Below are 17,191 nucleotides of genomic sequence, written 5' to 3' on the forward strand. Positions count from 1 at the left end.
AATTTTTTGAGGAACCTCCTAACAGAAACCCATGGGGGAGGGGAAGGAAAAAAAAAGATGTTAGAGTGGAAGAGAGCCAAAGCATAAGAGACTCTTAAAAACTGAGAACAAACTGAGGGTTGATGGGGGGTGGGAGGGAGGGGAGGGTGGGTGATGGGTATCGAGGAGGGCACCTTTTGGGATGAGCACTGGGTGTTGTATGGAAACCAATTTGACAATAAACTTCATATATTGAAAAAAAACTGAGAGGGGCGCCTGGGTGGCTCAGTGGGTTGAGCGACCGACTTCGGCTCAGGTCATGATCTCACGGTTTGTGAGTTCGAGCCCCGCGTCAGGCTCTGTGCTGACAGCTCAGAGCCTGGAGCCTGCTTCTGATTCTGCGTCTCCCTCTCTCTCTGACCCTCCCCCACTCGTGCTCTGTCTCTCTCTGCCTCAGAAATAAACATTAAAAAAAACTTAAAAAAAAACAAACAGAACAAACTGAGGGTTGATGGGGGGTGGGAGGGAGGGGAGGGGGAGGGTGGGTGATGGGTATCAAGGAGGGCACCTTTTGGGAGGAGCACTGGGTGTTGTATGGAAACCAATTTGACAATAAACTTCATATATTGAAAAAAAACTGAGAACAAACTGAGGGTTGATGGGGGGTGGGAGGGAGGGGAGGGGGAGGGTGGGTGATGGGTATCGAGGAGGGCACCTTTTGGGAGGAGCACTGGGTGTTGTATGGAAACCAATTTGACAATAAACTTCATATATTGAAAAAAAAGATAACTGGCTATCAGGTTGATGGGAGAAAATCATGAAGCTAAGGGATCTAAACTTCAGTTGAAGTTTATAAAAATCTTAGTTGTATAAGCAAGTCCAATTGAGACAAGCTCAGCACAACTGCCAACAAACTCTGTGAAACTTTAGGTTCACCCTGCTGATGGAGGGTCTGAAATACCCTTCTGTCAATTGATTGCACTGAGATCTTGCTTTTTCCCTCTCCTTGTATTGATAATCTGTGTAATGTGATTTTGCAATTTCTCTCATTAGAAGGCGAAGTCTGTTTCTTCATCCCTTAAATCTGAGCTGGTCTTGTGACAAACGGTGAAGCCAGAAAGGTGTCTAGGACTCCAAATTTTAGGAGACACTTGCTATCAGGGTCATGTGAGTATTACCTATAGTGAGTGCCTCTTTAAAAGTTATGTCCCAGGTGCCTTGCTTCCCTCACCCTGGTCTCAGTCCTAGTTGAGACTTGTTTTGGCCAGTAGAATGTGGCAGAAGTGACATCATGCCAATTCTGAGCCTTGGCCTCAACTTGGAAACTGCCATTGCCACAAGAGCAAGCCTGGGCCAACCTGCTCTGCTCTCACCCTGGGAGAGTGAGAGACACATGAAGGTGAGACACACTATCTCAGCTGAGGTTATCCTGAACTGGCTAGCCCCCAACTGTTCTGCTGACTGACCATAAAGCATGAGCAAGCCCAGTGGAGATCAGCTCAGCCCAGCCCAGCCCAGCCCAGGAGAACTGCCAACAGACCTACAGACTCATGTGAAATAATAAATGGTCATTGTTTCAAGATGTTTTGTGGTGGTTTGCTCTTCAGTGGTAGATAACTAATACACCTTCTTACCTTTCCATTCATTACACCATAGGTGTTTTCTTCTCCTAAGGAGCTTGTGAAAACTTAATAAGCAAATGACTCTGGATTCAGTGGTATGTATGAAGACAAATTTAGAAGACACTGGAGTTCCCAGGATGTCAAGTAAGAGAGTTCTTCCGGCTCTAACTTGCCGGTAATGTCAAACAAATCTCTTTCCATCTCTGGGACTTGAAACCCCATTCTTAAAAATTAACAGTTTACTCCAGAGCAGTGGCATCTGAGTTTCTTTACTCATGACAGTTCTAGTTGAAGATTTCTGCCCAGTCTGAAGAATTGAAGGGTTCTGTGGCTCAACAACAAAGGTTGCTGTTATTGATTAGGATGTCCGCCATGATCAAAGACGGAGAGAAAGGTGGGGTGAGATATATGAGCAGCACATATGCTCCACAGCTGTAAAACCAGTCTAGGTCTACTCTAAGCATCTCTCAGTGCTATAAATCTCTCATGCTCCCTGTTTAGAGGGGTTAATCTCACCAAACCAAACTAAGCTCCGAAGACCTCTTGCTACCACAGTCTTCCTTTATTTCTTGCCCTCTGCCCTTCAGCCTAAATCTAGCAGTTCTTTTAAGTTGTAAAACAAGGATGCAAAGCCTGAGACAGGCTGGGTTGCTGTCCTGGGACAGTGGACACTGTAGAGGTTCTGGACAGTTTTCATCCAGTTTGACTCATCCCACCCAGTTGGCCTCGTTGTCTTGTCTTTAGAACTGGAAGGTATAGTGCTAAGCAGAAACACAACTCTGATTTCCATGCATTCAAATTGGGGGGGCGGGGGAGGAGGTTTATTTCTACAATCATTATAGAAATCTACTTTCAAGAATACCTCTTCTGTGCAACACAGAACAGTCACATTAACAAGGTCATAATTAGGGCCCTTGGAGTGAGGGTGCTCTCCAGAACTGACATCCTCACACCAGCTTTGGGCCACCTCCCTTGCCACCCCTCACCCAGACCCATACACACCCACTTGCTCAGTTGGACAGTGAATCTCCACTTACATAAAGACTCAAGGCTTTAGGTCTTAAAGTTCTGGATGGCCTCATTCACTAGAGAAGCTTAAAAATAGTCTTTGCATATGGAAATCTCTTCACAGCTTACAAATTGCTTTCACAACCTTAATTTCATTTGAGCCTCAAAACAGCCCTGTGATGAGAAAACTGAGGTCCAGACAGGTTAGGTGATAAGCCTAAGGGCAAACCAAAGGTAAGAGGAAGAGCTAGGACCAGAACGCAGGTCTACTCATGAAGATCCTGTCCTTTGCATAGCACAGAATTGCCTTTTCGTAGCCACCCACCCACTGTGGATAGATAACCACAACCAACAACATTGCCACACCACCACCTGCTCCACTAACAGCCAGGAAAACACACTTGTCAGCTCTCCATAACTTTGGTTTACCCATCTCCACCGTTTACCAAGCAAAGTGAGTTCCACAAATCTACCAGTGGTGCAAGTCTAGCTAAATTTCTTTTGACACAAGGGAGGCAGTACGGGAAAGTGATATGAGCATAAGCTTTTGAAGCAGGCAGACTTGAGCACATACCTTCCTGCCACTTCCTTATGGGTAATGTGAGCAAGTCACTTAACTTCTCTGACTCAGTGTTCCTTTCCATAAAATGGGAATAGCAATCTCCACATCATAAGGTTTCTGCCTTCAGAAGAAATCATAAGAAATAAGTAATACATCTATGAACAAAATAATGGGCTTAAAAGGGTTTAACACAGTGGCTGATACATAGTGAACACAACAAATGGTGGTAGTAGTCACTAAATGATAGCAATAATAACAGTAATGCCTAGAAACTAAGCCAAACAAGCAGGAGCTAACCTGGTACTTCAGGAGGCCTGAGCATCTCTTTCCTGGTGTGTGACTACTCTCTAAAGGTCTTTCCAATTGTGGGAGCACCAGAGCACACACCCAACAAATATCCCCTTGCTCCATTCATCAGGCCTAATAAGAGCTGCATCAATGCTGGATTTATTGGGTGTAGGATCCAGGAAATACACTAGGGGAGGAGGGGCGGTTTGTCTAATCAGGTGTGTGATTAGTCATGCTAATGGCATTTATTATACTACAAGTAAAACTAATTTACAATAATCTAATCATCAACAAACAACTATGCGGAGAGAAGAAGCTGAGTTGTTGGATTTTCAAATATGGGCTCTTGGCTAAGAGTTTCAGTGTGACCCTGAGCTTCTGTAACTCTGGGGGAAATGATTGGAGCCAAGTCTCACTGCAAGAAAGATGAGTAACCTTTGCAGAGATGCTCTAGAACTAACAAAGTACCTACATGTGTGGAATCTCATTTGACTCCTGGGACAACCTTCCACAGTAGTGCATTTTTCATGTGATTCAAGATGACAAACTGAGGTGAGGTGAGAAGGGGTGCTAGATAACTCAAAACCAGGACTTCTGATTCCAGATGTAGTGTCCTTCTTTCTAAACTAGTGGATCTCATTCAGAGGTGTGCATCAGAAGCTCTTGTGACATCTTACAAGGAAATACAAAGCTGAAACCCAGCATATTGTTATTATGATTCAGGAACGCTGGGATGAATGACAGGAACCTGATTCAGACACATACTCCAGGTGAAAAGAGAGGAGACAGCCCAGGATGGTTGGAGGGCATGGATTAGAATCTTCTCTACGTGTATTGAAAGCTTGACTCCATCCTCTTTCCGACTATGTGACCTGGTTCAAGTTACTTAATCTCTCTGGGCCTCAGTTTTCTCATCTGCAAATGGGGATAATTATATCTACATCTTGAAAAAATATAACTCACAAGAAAAATGTACGAAAGCAAACGAGAAAACAGGACTTAAACCCTAATAGCAGAGTACACAAATGTCAGTTACCCTCTGTTCCCTTGGATAACAGATATTTGAAACAAGAAGTCCAGGATGTGATAGATATTTCCTTTGTCACCAATAGCTATTGTTTTCCTGAATCAAACCTATTACAAAATGTTTTTAATTTAATGCTTTAAAAGAAAAAGAAAGTACAAAACAGCCTGCTCCCCAAGAACTGAGCGCTCAGCTTTTCCTGCCAAAAGATCAGCCACAGAGCCCAGGCGGTTCTCTTAACACCCAATTACTGCAGCAGCTGCCCCTGCAGCTTAAATGATCCTGCCCGGCACAAACTCCTCCCCGAGCCAGGAGGAGAGCTCCAGTACTGTTTTCAATTTTGCTATCTGAGAAAAATAAAGGGGTCAAATAAATGGCATTCTCCTTATACTGGGGAGTCCCCAGGAAAAGAGAATCAGTGGTTTCCTTGTATCTGGGGTAAATGGCAGATATTCCAAATCTATTTTCCTTCGGGGCTCAGGAAAAGCCCTTGTGATGTCTCCTCAACCTTAATCCAACTTGCTGAGGTTCCTGCTGTCCCCATTCATGGTTCTCCTTCCCCGGGTGATGATCTAGGCATGCCTATTGGTCACAGCCCAGGCAGCGCTCACAGCAGTGAAAGTGGAGACTTGCCACAAGAAGGCCTTGGCAGCTATGGCTCCTCTAACACAGGCATGGGGGCTTCTTCCCTTTCCAAACAAAGCCATTCTGACCTCTTAACCCATGTCTCTGTTGTCCTTATCCCCTGGCCAGACCAGTTCTCCAGATGGAAGGAGATGCTCAGAATCAGTCCAAACCCCAGGAGCCCAGGACTCAGCCCTCCCTGCCCTCTCAGAGCAGGTCAGAGAACTTTGTTACCAAATCTTAGGTGCTCTCATTTGGCTCTGGAGGAAAAAAAGCTGGCTTTGGCCAGCCTTGGGAATGCTTCAGCTGTCAAAGCAGGAAGCTTAATGAGCTGGTGATGGAGAGAAAAGTGCCCCATCTTTTTAAACCTGAGCTTAATCCTGGCTGCCTAATTGTACCCAGTTGTTGCAAGACTCTGTCCCAGCCTGGTCTTGAGTGTCCAGTGAGAGGGCCTGACTGGCTGGCCACATAGACACGGTGCAGGGAAGGCCAATTACTGGCCAAATTAGACCCCGGACTCAACACAGAGAAACCCATGTCAGCTGGCTAGGTGGCCCACAGATGCTGGCCCAAAACCCAGAAGTCCCATACAGGAAGCAGGCAGCTATGTTGGGCTGGGAGAAGTGCATTGCATGAAAAAAAAAAATTCTGCAGTTTTACCTAATTATGTAATTCCAGGTAGTTAAAAACATTTCTTTCTGAAGATTTCCCCTAAAAAAATTTAGATTTCTGTTTCTCTTACAAAATATAATTATACTAGGCCCCGTTCTGTGTTTGTGCTCTGCTAAAAGTCAGTAGCAGATGCTGCTGTGAAGGTAGTGTGTGAGTGCTAGCCCACCTCTGCCCCCACCACTCCCTACTGCAACCTCAATACAGGGGTCCTTTGTGTTTATCACACCCTTTTTTAATTTGAAAGAGAGAGAGAGGGAGAGAGCAAGTGGGGGCAGGGTCAGAGAGAGAGAGAATCTTAAGCAGGCTCCATGCTCAACATGGAGTCTGATGTAGGGCTCAATTCCACGACCTTGGGATCATGATCTGAGCCAAAACCAAGAGTCAGACACTCAACCAACTGAGCCATCCAGGTGCCCCAAGTGTTTGTCACTGTTGATGACTGTTTCCTGACTTGGGCTTTTGAGTTTTTTTCTTTTTATTCGTACAATGACAGGGTTAGCCAGAATCTAACCCAAAATCTGTAGTCCTTAAGAAACCCTACCTGATCTCACAACCCCTCAGAAGTCTGTGGGCTGGGGTCAGAGTTACTGGGACAGTTATGTAAATCACAAGCTATCACTCTAGAGGTGCTTAGGGAGAGGCACATGTTCTCCTCCCTGGGGCACACAGCCATCATCAGAGCCTACCCAGCACTGCCCACTGGCCTCCCTCGGCATCCAGCAGGGAAGCCATTGCCATGAACAGCTCCAACCTGGGGGACCTGACACACTGCAGCACTCAGAAGGGCTGTTAACTTCTTCACATTCCATGCTCTCCATCAGTACTGCCACCCAACCCTTTCCCAGAGCCAGATTTAATAAAGGACAGGCAAGAAGAAATATGGCAGGACTCCAAAGGGAAAGGGTTTGAGGATGGGCCAGTGGGGTGCTTGCCGAGAGCTCGTTAGGGCAAGAATGCCCAGCCAGGACAAGGTGCACTCCTGCCTGCCTCTAATTGCACACCCCATTTTGCCCCCTCCACTCAGCCAACCCGCAGAGTATCCCGACGTTTAAAGATTACCAAGGCGAGTTTGTAACGAAGCCTCTCCCTCTTTGTCTGTCCTTGCACCAACAGCAGCAGAAGGGATACTAATTAGAGGGTGAATTATTAGCTTCCCATGGTGCACTGCAGGGACATTAAAAATGAGGGGGCTTTGCTGCTTGCCTTTTAGATGGTTAGTCTTGGTTTAATATATTCGTGTTTCTAGGTGAGCAGCAGGGGACAGTTTTTATGATTATAATTGTTGCATAATTACTGGCCTAAGGTTGCCTATTGTTAAATAAAAATGCTGAGATACTAATGTTTTATTGAACAGTACAAGGAGATAAAATTGTAATATCTTTTCCCAAGCAATCGAAACTGCTCATTTGCAGCCTAGTGACAACCCTTAGTTTTCTTCTGGAAGAGGTGGATGGGTTCCTCCTTGCCTGGAAGTCAAATGTGAAATATTTGCTTGGGGGAAAAAAGGAGCAGAGAAAGAAAAGAGAAGCCAGGGAGCTCCTGCATACACCTTCACAATCTCTGCATGTTGTGGGGAAGCAGAGGGGTTAAGACCTGGGTCAACACACATGCAATCAACATGAAGGCTAATCCTCAGCCAGCTGGTTCTTGGGAAACAAAATGTCACAAAGCCTTTCCCATGAAGGACACCCCTTCCTGCAAAAGAAACCAGAGGGACACTGAGGCAGAGACACCAAAGACTGCCAAGTTAGGGATGTGGCCACCATCAGGTGGACCAGTGGGGTCCAACATTCTTCCCCTGGGCAACTCTTAAACACTCAATCCTTCTAGTCCCTAGGAAGTTACCTGGAATCAGCCAGGTGACACATCTTTACTGTTTCCCAAATCTACTGCTTTCTCCTTACCCCTCAACTCATTACACCCCAAGCAGCTATCCCCAAGACCTCACAAGGTCTCCCTGCCTATAGGTCTCCTACTTGAAACCCATCGTTCCCATTCTGTCAAGATTTCTGCAGCCAGGCAAGGGACGATTCCTACCAGGAGCTGACCAGATAGATGGGGGGAAAAAAGACTCATTTGAGTCAGGTCTGCTGCCTCATGAAGCCAGAGAAGCATAAAGAAGGGTGGGAAATGCATTCAATTTGGGCAAGAAGTAAACACCTGATCCATTTGGTCTGGCTCCTCATGTGCTTCATCCCTCAGAAAGATGGCATGAAATACATCACTGATTTTTTTTAAACGTTTTTAAGTTCTTTTTAAATTTATTTTGAGAGAGACAGAGAAAGCATGAGCAAGAGAGGGGCAGAGAGAGAGGGAGAATTCCAAGAAGGCTCTGCACATATGCACTGCAGAGCCTGTCACGGGATTTGAACCCATGGAACCATGAGGTCACAACCTGAGCCAAAACCAAGAATTGGACACTCGACCAACTGATCCACTCAGCACCCCAGCAGATCACTGATTTTACTGCTCATCCAGGTGTGTACAGCTAGGAAGATGGAGGCAGAGAATGAGCAGAGCAAACCTGAATTTCAGAAAGTCAGAGTGAGTGGCAGCTCCCTCCCCAGAAGACCCCTGTGGCTTCCCTAGACCTGGCTCAGCAGAAGTTCCTGGTTCTTGGCCAAGACTTTCACAGCAGGCATAAAATAAAAACCAATTTTCCTCTCTACAGGTTTCCACATGGTTCTTCCAGGGCTAACCTCAGTCTTGTGAAAAAAGCCATGGGCTAGGAGTCAGTTAGCCTGAGTTTTGTTTCTGGCTCAGCCATGCCTCTGCAATTCTTAGACAAGTCACTTCAACCCCTATCTTTGGAGCAGAAATCACATCACCACTCTGCCTACTTCACACAATTCATGTGAGGCCTGAGTGGACTTCAAAGAACCAAAATCGGTTGGTCAGCCGGTTGGAAGGAGCTCATCTGGTCCAAGTTCTTTCCAAATTCAGGAAATGAATTTGGAAATGCTTTCCAGAACATTCCTGACAGATGTTCATCCTCCCTCTGCTCCAAAAGGAAGACTCCAGAGAGCTCAGAGCAATTCCTCGTTTTGCTTGACAGCTCTGATTTTGCTTCCTCATGTGAGCTAAGACCTGATCAGCCCTGGTCCCCAGGGCTTCCCTGAGCTGTATTTCCTCCACAGAGTGGCTCCACAGGTATCCAAAGATAGTGATTTTTCTACCCTTGGTCTGTTCTTCTCTAGGACAACTATCCCAGATTTCTCAGCCATTCTTTGTGCTTCAAATACTTTATTATCTTCCTCCTACACCAGAAAACAACTCCATATGCAACCTGACTGGTCTGGAACACAATGACCTCCCTCAGTCTAGTTACTATATACTCCTGTTAATGCAGCCTACAACTGTGTGAGCTTTTTAGCAGACACATCACACAATTGGCTCATATTGAGCCTGTGCTCAACTAACTCCTCTGGATCTTCCTTACATAAATGGCTTTCATTTGGAAAATGAAAGGTCTCACCCTTCCTTTACACAATTGATTATTTTAAAACTAAATGTATGATTATATATTTCTTTCTGTTTTGTTTCAATATGTTGGTTTAGATGTCTCTTTCAAAGCTATGATAAATTATAAATTTTGATTCTGACACCCCAGTTTGAATTGGAAAGCTCTGCTTTGCACCTTTGTATCATCTGTGGATTTGTTAAGCAAACCTCCACTTTCTTTGATGAAAAGTGTTAACAGTAGTGATCCATAGGGAATCTATTGCATCAGGTAAAGAAAGTTATCAAGGGTAATAGAAATAAAATAAATTAAATTAGCAAACTTAGGGGAAAGTGTACAGGTCAACAAAACCTTGCGTATAAAAATAAACATAAAAGGGGAGGAAATGCCTAATGTTTGCCAATAATGAGGACATCCAAGACCCAGGGATCACAGTTGGATATGATCAAGTAAAGTTAAGGTTCTAAACCACTCTTACATCACTGAATTTCCTGGAAATAGGGTTCCTGGTTTATGATGAGTATCGTGTTTGTTTAGAACTCTTAGACATCATAATGGAGAGATCATAGGGTATGTTTCATTTATGATCACATTAAAAAATAAAATAATTTAGAATAAATTTAATAAAAGGAATACAAAATTTATACTCTGAAAACTACAAAACGTTGAAAAAGTTTAAAGAAGACCTAAATAAGTGGAAAGACATCCTATACTCATGGATCAGAAGACAATATTAAGATGTTTAGATTGTCCAAAGCAATATACAGATTCAATATAATCTCTATCAAAATTCCAAGGTCCTTTTTTGTAGAAATGGAAAAGCCAATCCTCACATTCATATGGAATTACAAGGGTCTCCAAATAGCCAAAACAATCTTGAAAAAGAATAAACTTGGAGGACCCACACTCCTGATTCCAAAACTTACTACAAAGTTACAGTAATCAAAACAGTGTGGTACTAACATAAGAGTAGATACACAGACCAATGGAATAGAATTGAAAGTCATATAGAATTCTCATATGGAATTCATATACATAGAATTGAAAGAACCCATACATCTATGGCCAACTGATTTTTGACAAGGGTGCCAAGACCATTCAACGAGGAAAAAAGAGTCTCCAACAGATGGTGCTGGGACAACTGGATATCCACATGCAAAAGAATGAGGTTAAACCCAGGGCATCTGGGTGGCTCAGTTGGTTGAACATCTGACTTTGGCTCAGGTCATGACCTAATGGTTTGGGAGTTTGAGCACCACATCAGGCTCTGTGCTGACAGCTTGGAGCCTGGAGCCTGCTTCAGAGTATGTGTCTCCCGCTGTCTCTGCCCCTGCCCCAATCATACTCTGTCTGTCTCTCTGTCTCTCCAAAATAAATAAACATTAAAAAAAATAATAATGACGTTAAACCCTTAGATCACTCCTTATTCAAAAGCTAACTCTAAATGGGTCAAGACCTAAATAGAAGGGTTTAACTATAAAAGTCTTAGAAGAAAGCATAGGTAAAAATTATAGTGACCTCAGATTAGGCAATGGTTTCTTATATGACAATAAAAGTGTAAGAAAAATAGATAAGTTGGACTTCTTCAAAATTAAAAGCTTTTGAGCTTTCTGAGGACACAACTAAGAAAGTGGAAGGAACCCATGGAATGAGAGAAAGTGTTTATAAATCATATAGATGATAAAGAATTTGCGTCTAGAATATACAAGGAACTATTACAACTTCAAAAAAAGGACAAACAACCTAATTGAAAATGGGCAAAGAATCTGAATAGACATTTCTCCAAATAAAATATGCAAATGACCAAAAAACACATGAAAATATGCTCAACATTGTTAGCCATTGGAGAAATGAAAATCAAAACCACAATGAAATACTTCACATCCACTAGAAAGGCTGTAATCAAAAAGATATAAAATAGCAAGTGTTGATGAAAATGTGGACAAATTTGAACGCTCATACCCTGATGATAGAAATGAAAAATGTTATAGCCACTTGGAAAACAGTGTGACATTTCCTCAAAAGGTTAAACACAGAGTTACCATATGACCTCACAATTCCACTCCCAAGTATACATCCAACAGAAATTAAAATATATATATATATGTCCACAAGAAAATTTATACACAAGTATTCATAGCAGCACCATTTTTAATAGTCAAATAATGAAACCAACTCAAATGTCCCTCAGCTGATGAATGGATAAATAAACTCTGGTCTATCTATACAATGGGAAATTATTTGGCAAAAAGGAGGGAAATGTTAATACATGCTACAGTGTTGGTAAGCCTTAAAAACATTATGCCAACTCAAAGCTAGACAGAAAAAGCCACATACTTTTGACTCCATTTATATGAAATATCTGGAATAGGCAAATCCGTAGAGATGGCAAATAGATTAGTGGCTATCTAGGGCTGTGGGAAGGAGCAGAGAGGTGCTAAGAGGTACAGGGTTTCTTTTTGGGGTAATGAAAATGTTCTAAAATTGATCATGGTGATTGCATAAATCTTGGAATGTACTAAAAACCATTGAATCATACACTTTAAATGGGTGAATTGAATGGTGTATGAATTATATCTCAGTTAAGCTGTCATTATAAAAAACATTTATTAGGTACCTATAATATTCTAAATCAATTATTCTATAGATGGGGAGGCACTGGGGTTGTTAAACACCTGGTGGGATGTGATATACACACACCAGCCAAAAGTCCTACAAACATATCTCCATCATCTCCTGAGCTGATTAAACAATATTCTCAAATCTGTCCACTTCTGTCTATCTCCACAGACACATGTAGTCCAAGCCACAATCATTCCAGCCTGGACTTGTACTGGCCTCCTACACACTCTGCTGTCTTGCCTCTCCTACTCTCTCTCCCACTACAACCAGAGTGATCTTTGTAAAAATGCATCATGTCAAAACTTTTCAATGACTTCCTGTTGCCCCCAAGATGAATCCCACATTCCCTCCAGGGGCCACTCGACCTGCTTCTGCAGTCCTCAGCTCTCACCACACCTCAACCACACTGCCCTTTGCTCAGTTCCTCTCCCTTCCCACCAAGGCTTTGGCCCACCCTGTTCTCTCTGCCTGCGGAACCCTTGCTAGCCCGTACTCCTACTTTCTACTTAACCTTTTACTCTCAGTTGGGGGAAAAAGCACCTCTTGGGGAAGTTATCTTTGGTCCCCTACCCTCTGGCAGAGATCATGTCACCTCATTACATGTTCTTATAATGCCTATAAGTCTCCTTCCAACACTGATAACATTGTCCCTATATCCTGATTTAATTTCCTGCTATCCTATAAGCTCCATGGGAACAGGAGTTATGTCCATCTTGTTCATCTTTTTTATCCACAAAACCTAACATTGTACCCATTATGGAGAAAGTACCAAATAAATATTTGGTGAGTGAATGAATGAGTAAATAAATGGAGTGTCTGACAGGTGCTGTGTGAGTCATACAGGAAATACTATGATCATATATACAAGGAAAGAAGCTGTTGGGATAGACAACTTGGAAGGCTTCCTGGAAGAGAGGGGACCTAGAAAACAAAGCTTAGGATCACAGAGGGGGATGGAACCTTCAAAGTCATCTTGTCCACATTCCTACATTTTTGAGCTGGATTCTGAAGGTCAGTTTGGAAAATTGTATTACCCACCCAACCCCTATTGCTTCCAAATAGGATCTGTGGGATAAAATTCCAGACTTCTTGGCATGGCATAAAGGATGAATAATCTGGCCACAGCCTGAGTTTTCTACCATAATTAACACCAAGCACAGCAAATGACATGCCATTTCCCAAATAAGTCAATATGTTTCCGTCTCAGGCCTTTGAACACAGCAGTCCCTCTGCTTGGGATGTCTCTCTCCTGCATTCTCACTTGCATGCCTAAGACTCTGAAAAATTTCTACTTATACCCTTCAGAAATTTTACATCCTCTGTACATCTTTTCCCAACACTCCTACAAAGGAAAAGGCAGTGTCTGACTTATCTCAGTACATCCAGCACAGACGCTGTGCCTAGCCCAGAGTAGATACTCAGGAAACAATCATTACATGAGGGTCAAAGCAAAAGCTATGGAAATTACTCTGATATAAATGAAAATGTCTATGTATTGCCTTTCCCCTTCCTTTCCTTAGCAGGAAATTACACAAATAAGGATGTAGGAACTGACTTTCTCGATAATTCTCTCCAGGCCCAGGCTGAGACTGGGACAAGGATCTGGGAGCAGCTGGAAAGAAGCAGCATGAAGTGGGGTGACAGTCTCAGATGCAGCTTCCAGCCCGAAGTTGGGTGTCTATGACCCCAGCCGAGCCACTGTGTCCTTCCTTTGACCAGTCTGGTTCAGCAGCCAGATGGTAATGACTTTCCCATCCCCTTAGCCCAGGCAGGCTGTGAACAGGCACCGTCAAGTATGGTCCTCATCGGCCTGGCCCCAGGGCCCAAAGCTGCCTTGTTCCAGCAGATGATGACTTTTTAATTTCAAGCTTTTTGGTCCCTGGTGAGAGAGGTGGAGATAGGGGCGAAGAAGGCATCTGGATCCTGCAGAATCAGAGAGACCTTGGGCAGGGAGCAACCTTGAGAGGTCACCCACCCTGTGCCTGGCCAGATTCTCTCCTTTGCCCAGGGCCCAGGAGCGGTCCACTCCTTCAATAAGCCTGCCTGGACTACCCCTGCCCTTAGGCACTCTCTCTACCCTCCAAACACCTCCAACAACATGTATCATTCACAAAATATCCAGGGGAAGCACTGATCCTTGGAAGCAGCCACTGGTTGAATTTGGAACCAGACAAATACATTTGAGTCTCAGCTTCAATTCCTGCGTTGAATATATGACCTTGGAAAGATCAGTTGGCCTCTCTGACCTTCAGTTTCCTGAAATGGGGATAAATTCTTCCCATGATGACTCCCTGAGTTATTGAGAGGTTGAATGAAGTAATGAGGGGGAAAAATACCCTTTGTAAAGTTGGCATAAGAGGATGCCATCCTACTTTCCTGCTTATCAACTGCTCCTCCTTTACAAAGTTAGCTTCCAAGTGTGGGCCTCCCACTCCTGACTCTTCAGGAGTCTGTTCAACTGAGAGCTCATTCAAGGAAAAGTTTCCTTTGTCCCAGCAACAAGAAGCCGAGGACTCACCCAGAAGGTGCCTAGGGGGAGTTGTCTTGGTGACAACAAGGGTCTAGGACTGTGACTCAGAGCCCATAGGAATCCCACACACTAGCCTGGGTCTAGATGAGAAGGTCTGACATCTTAGGGAATTTCAAATGAGTAGCCACTTCAGTTTGCTCTCTTTTTTTCTCCATTTTTGGAGGGTGAGTATTTGGGGTGAGTGCTCTAGAAACAAATAAGCAAAGATGATGAGTAGGGGCAACTGGAAGACAGCAGGGTGGGCCCCTGGGTTTGAAGGCAGGTTTGTCAGCCCTGAACTCTTCATTCAACATGGCAAAATAAGTTGCTAGGTCTCTGGATGTGAGCCAGAAGGAGAAAGGAATTTGTTGCCAATGTAAAGTCCTGATTTGATGGGGGCCTTAAACTAGGTGCCTCAGGAGCTGCTCAGAGCAGCAGATGCAAACAAAGGCTAAGGTAATTATTCAAAATACATTCCTGGCATCTTTCCAGGGCAGCTTTGGAACCAACCACTGGCTCCCAGGATCATGGTCACTGCTCTACTTGTTCAATTGGAGTTGATCGCTGCCCTGACAAGGAAGCAGTTTGAGGCCAGGCTCTGATGGTTGAGCCAGCCCCCAAGAAGACCACCCATCCACCTGGCCCACGACAAGATCCAGGTGATGGGGAACATCTGAACAGTGCTTATCAACCAGGAACCAAGGATCTCATTCCCCTCCTCCATTATAGGTCCAAGATGGGACTCAGCCCATGAACTTGGAAAGGTGCCTGTCAGAAGGTCTGAAGGCAGGTTCTGCTGCAGAAATGTCGTTACTGTTCCTGAAGGTGGCAGGGGATGGGGGAGAATGGGAGTCAAGTTTTGAAAGCGGAATCACCACTTTTTATGCAGTGGATTAGAGGATACAAATTCTAGAGAAGGAAGTTTCCAAGCATCCACCACCCCTTCTTCAGTCCTGGATTTGGACTTCCAAACCCAAGCCTTGGCTGGTGCTCCAGGTCACAATTATGGTGGCCAACAGGGCGTGGGCTATTAGGAAGATGTTGGTAAGATTCTAAATACCTCAGTCATGTTCCTCATGCTGCCAACACTCATTTGCTACCACTCTATCCATGTGCTATCCAGTTTATTCCTCATAACCACCTGGTGAGGGAGGCAGGACCTAGAACATTATACCCATTCCACAGATGAGGGCACTAAGGACCAGAGAGAGGGCAAGAGCTAACAAAAACAGTTCTGATTACAATTCACTAACAGGAAACATGGTATAAATAGCATAAAGAGCACTATACTATAAGTTGATTAACTCTCAGGATCAAATTTCGGCTCAGCCATTTTCTACACTGCAAACCCTGGGTCAAATCACTGACCATTTTGGAGCCTCATCTAAAAAAGTAGAGACCATAGTGCCTATCTTATCAGGCTGTTTGTGAATATTAAATGGAAGAAAAAATTATGGAAGTGTCTAGCACATTTCTTGGCACTCACTGTAAGCACTCTAATATTTTGTCTGTGCTAGGTTTGTAAATCGCTCATATCCAAATGGAATTACAAGGTGACGTACGAAATTTAGCACAAAGAAATCAGAACACCGTGTGTGTCAGGGATGGAGATAGGGGAAGTCATTTGGAATCACTTATGTTTTCTGTGCCTTTTTATTAAATTATTTCTCATTTCATATATATTTTTAAACAAAGAAAATTACTTAAAATGTAAGACAGGGATGCAAAAACAATTTAAGGGGAATAGCAAAACGAACATGCCCAGACGTCACAGGACAGAAAGCATTTGAGTATGGAACCTAGCTCTGAGTTTACCCTGGCTGTGGGCTGAGTTCTAACTTACCAGTAACAGGCAGCAGGCACATTTGTCCACAAAGTCTCCCCAGCCCAGTTGCAAGGAGTCACACTTGCAAGGACCCTTACATAAGCCACACCAGGTCACAGAGTGAACAGTGATTTTGCAAAAGGCAGAACTCTTGTTTAGGAATGTTTCTCATTATAGAGGTCACCCTGGACTCTGGCTGCCTGTCCCCAGGGCATGCTGGCCGAGAGAGCTCACTCCACCTAGGGAGCAGGGCCAAGCTCTCAGCCCCCTGAGTGTCCCTCCATCATTGCCCACACCTGGACTCCCCATAAGGGCTGCTCCTTCCCCAGACCCCAGCTCTGGGTCTCTAATTGCTGTGGCATTTAGGAGTCTCCGGGAGGGTCCGGGGCCCTCCTACCCACCCTCTTCTTCCCTTCTCGCCTTTCTTTAGTATCTCCTGCCTCACTAATGATGACATTTTCACCAAGTGGCAATGACAGAAGAAATTAGTTCACAGCCTTTGGCAACTGAACATTGAGCATTCAGATTAAACTTTCAAAGGGAAAATATAATCTGCGCATGCAGAGAAATCATTTGGTATTTGGGAAAGACTTCAGGGTGGAACAGTCAGCACAAGCCACAGACCCTCCATCAGGGGGGCGGGGGGGCAGAAGGGGACGACACCAGGGGACCTGAGAGAAACAGGCAGACCTGCACACGGAGGAGCACACGACGGGACATATATGCAAGGCAGAGGGTCCACGTCTGCTCTTGACTACAACCAAAAACTGACAAGGAGCTCTGTGGCTTAATGAGCCCATCAGGCTGGGGCTGCGCTGACTGCAACATTTCAGCTAATTGGCCACAGCATTTCTCTTCCACCAGTTCCCCTCTGGCTTCCCCACTCACCATCCCCCTCTTCCAATCACCGAAAATTATTAAGAAAGCTTGGCATTAAGCAGGGCATGAGCTAGCTTTTCCTCATGTGCCCCTGGCACTCTTATCATTGTTTTTAAA

General features: G+C 44.3%; 1 pseudogene; it reads left to right on the top strand.

Moving 5' to 3' along the window:
* Positions 1 to 15,267, top strand: part of LOC115502103 — a 118,159-nt pseudogene extending 102,892 nt beyond the window's left edge.
* The last annotated feature ends 1,924 nt before the right edge of the window (positions 15,268 to 17,191 follow it).

This window comes from Lynx canadensis, chromosome E2, assembly GCF_007474595.2.
Source record: "Lynx canadensis isolate LIC74 chromosome E2, mLynCan4.pri.v2, whole genome shotgun sequence".
In the NCBI taxonomy this organism is placed as follows: domain Eukaryota; kingdom Metazoa; phylum Chordata; class Mammalia; order Carnivora; family Felidae; genus Lynx; species Lynx canadensis.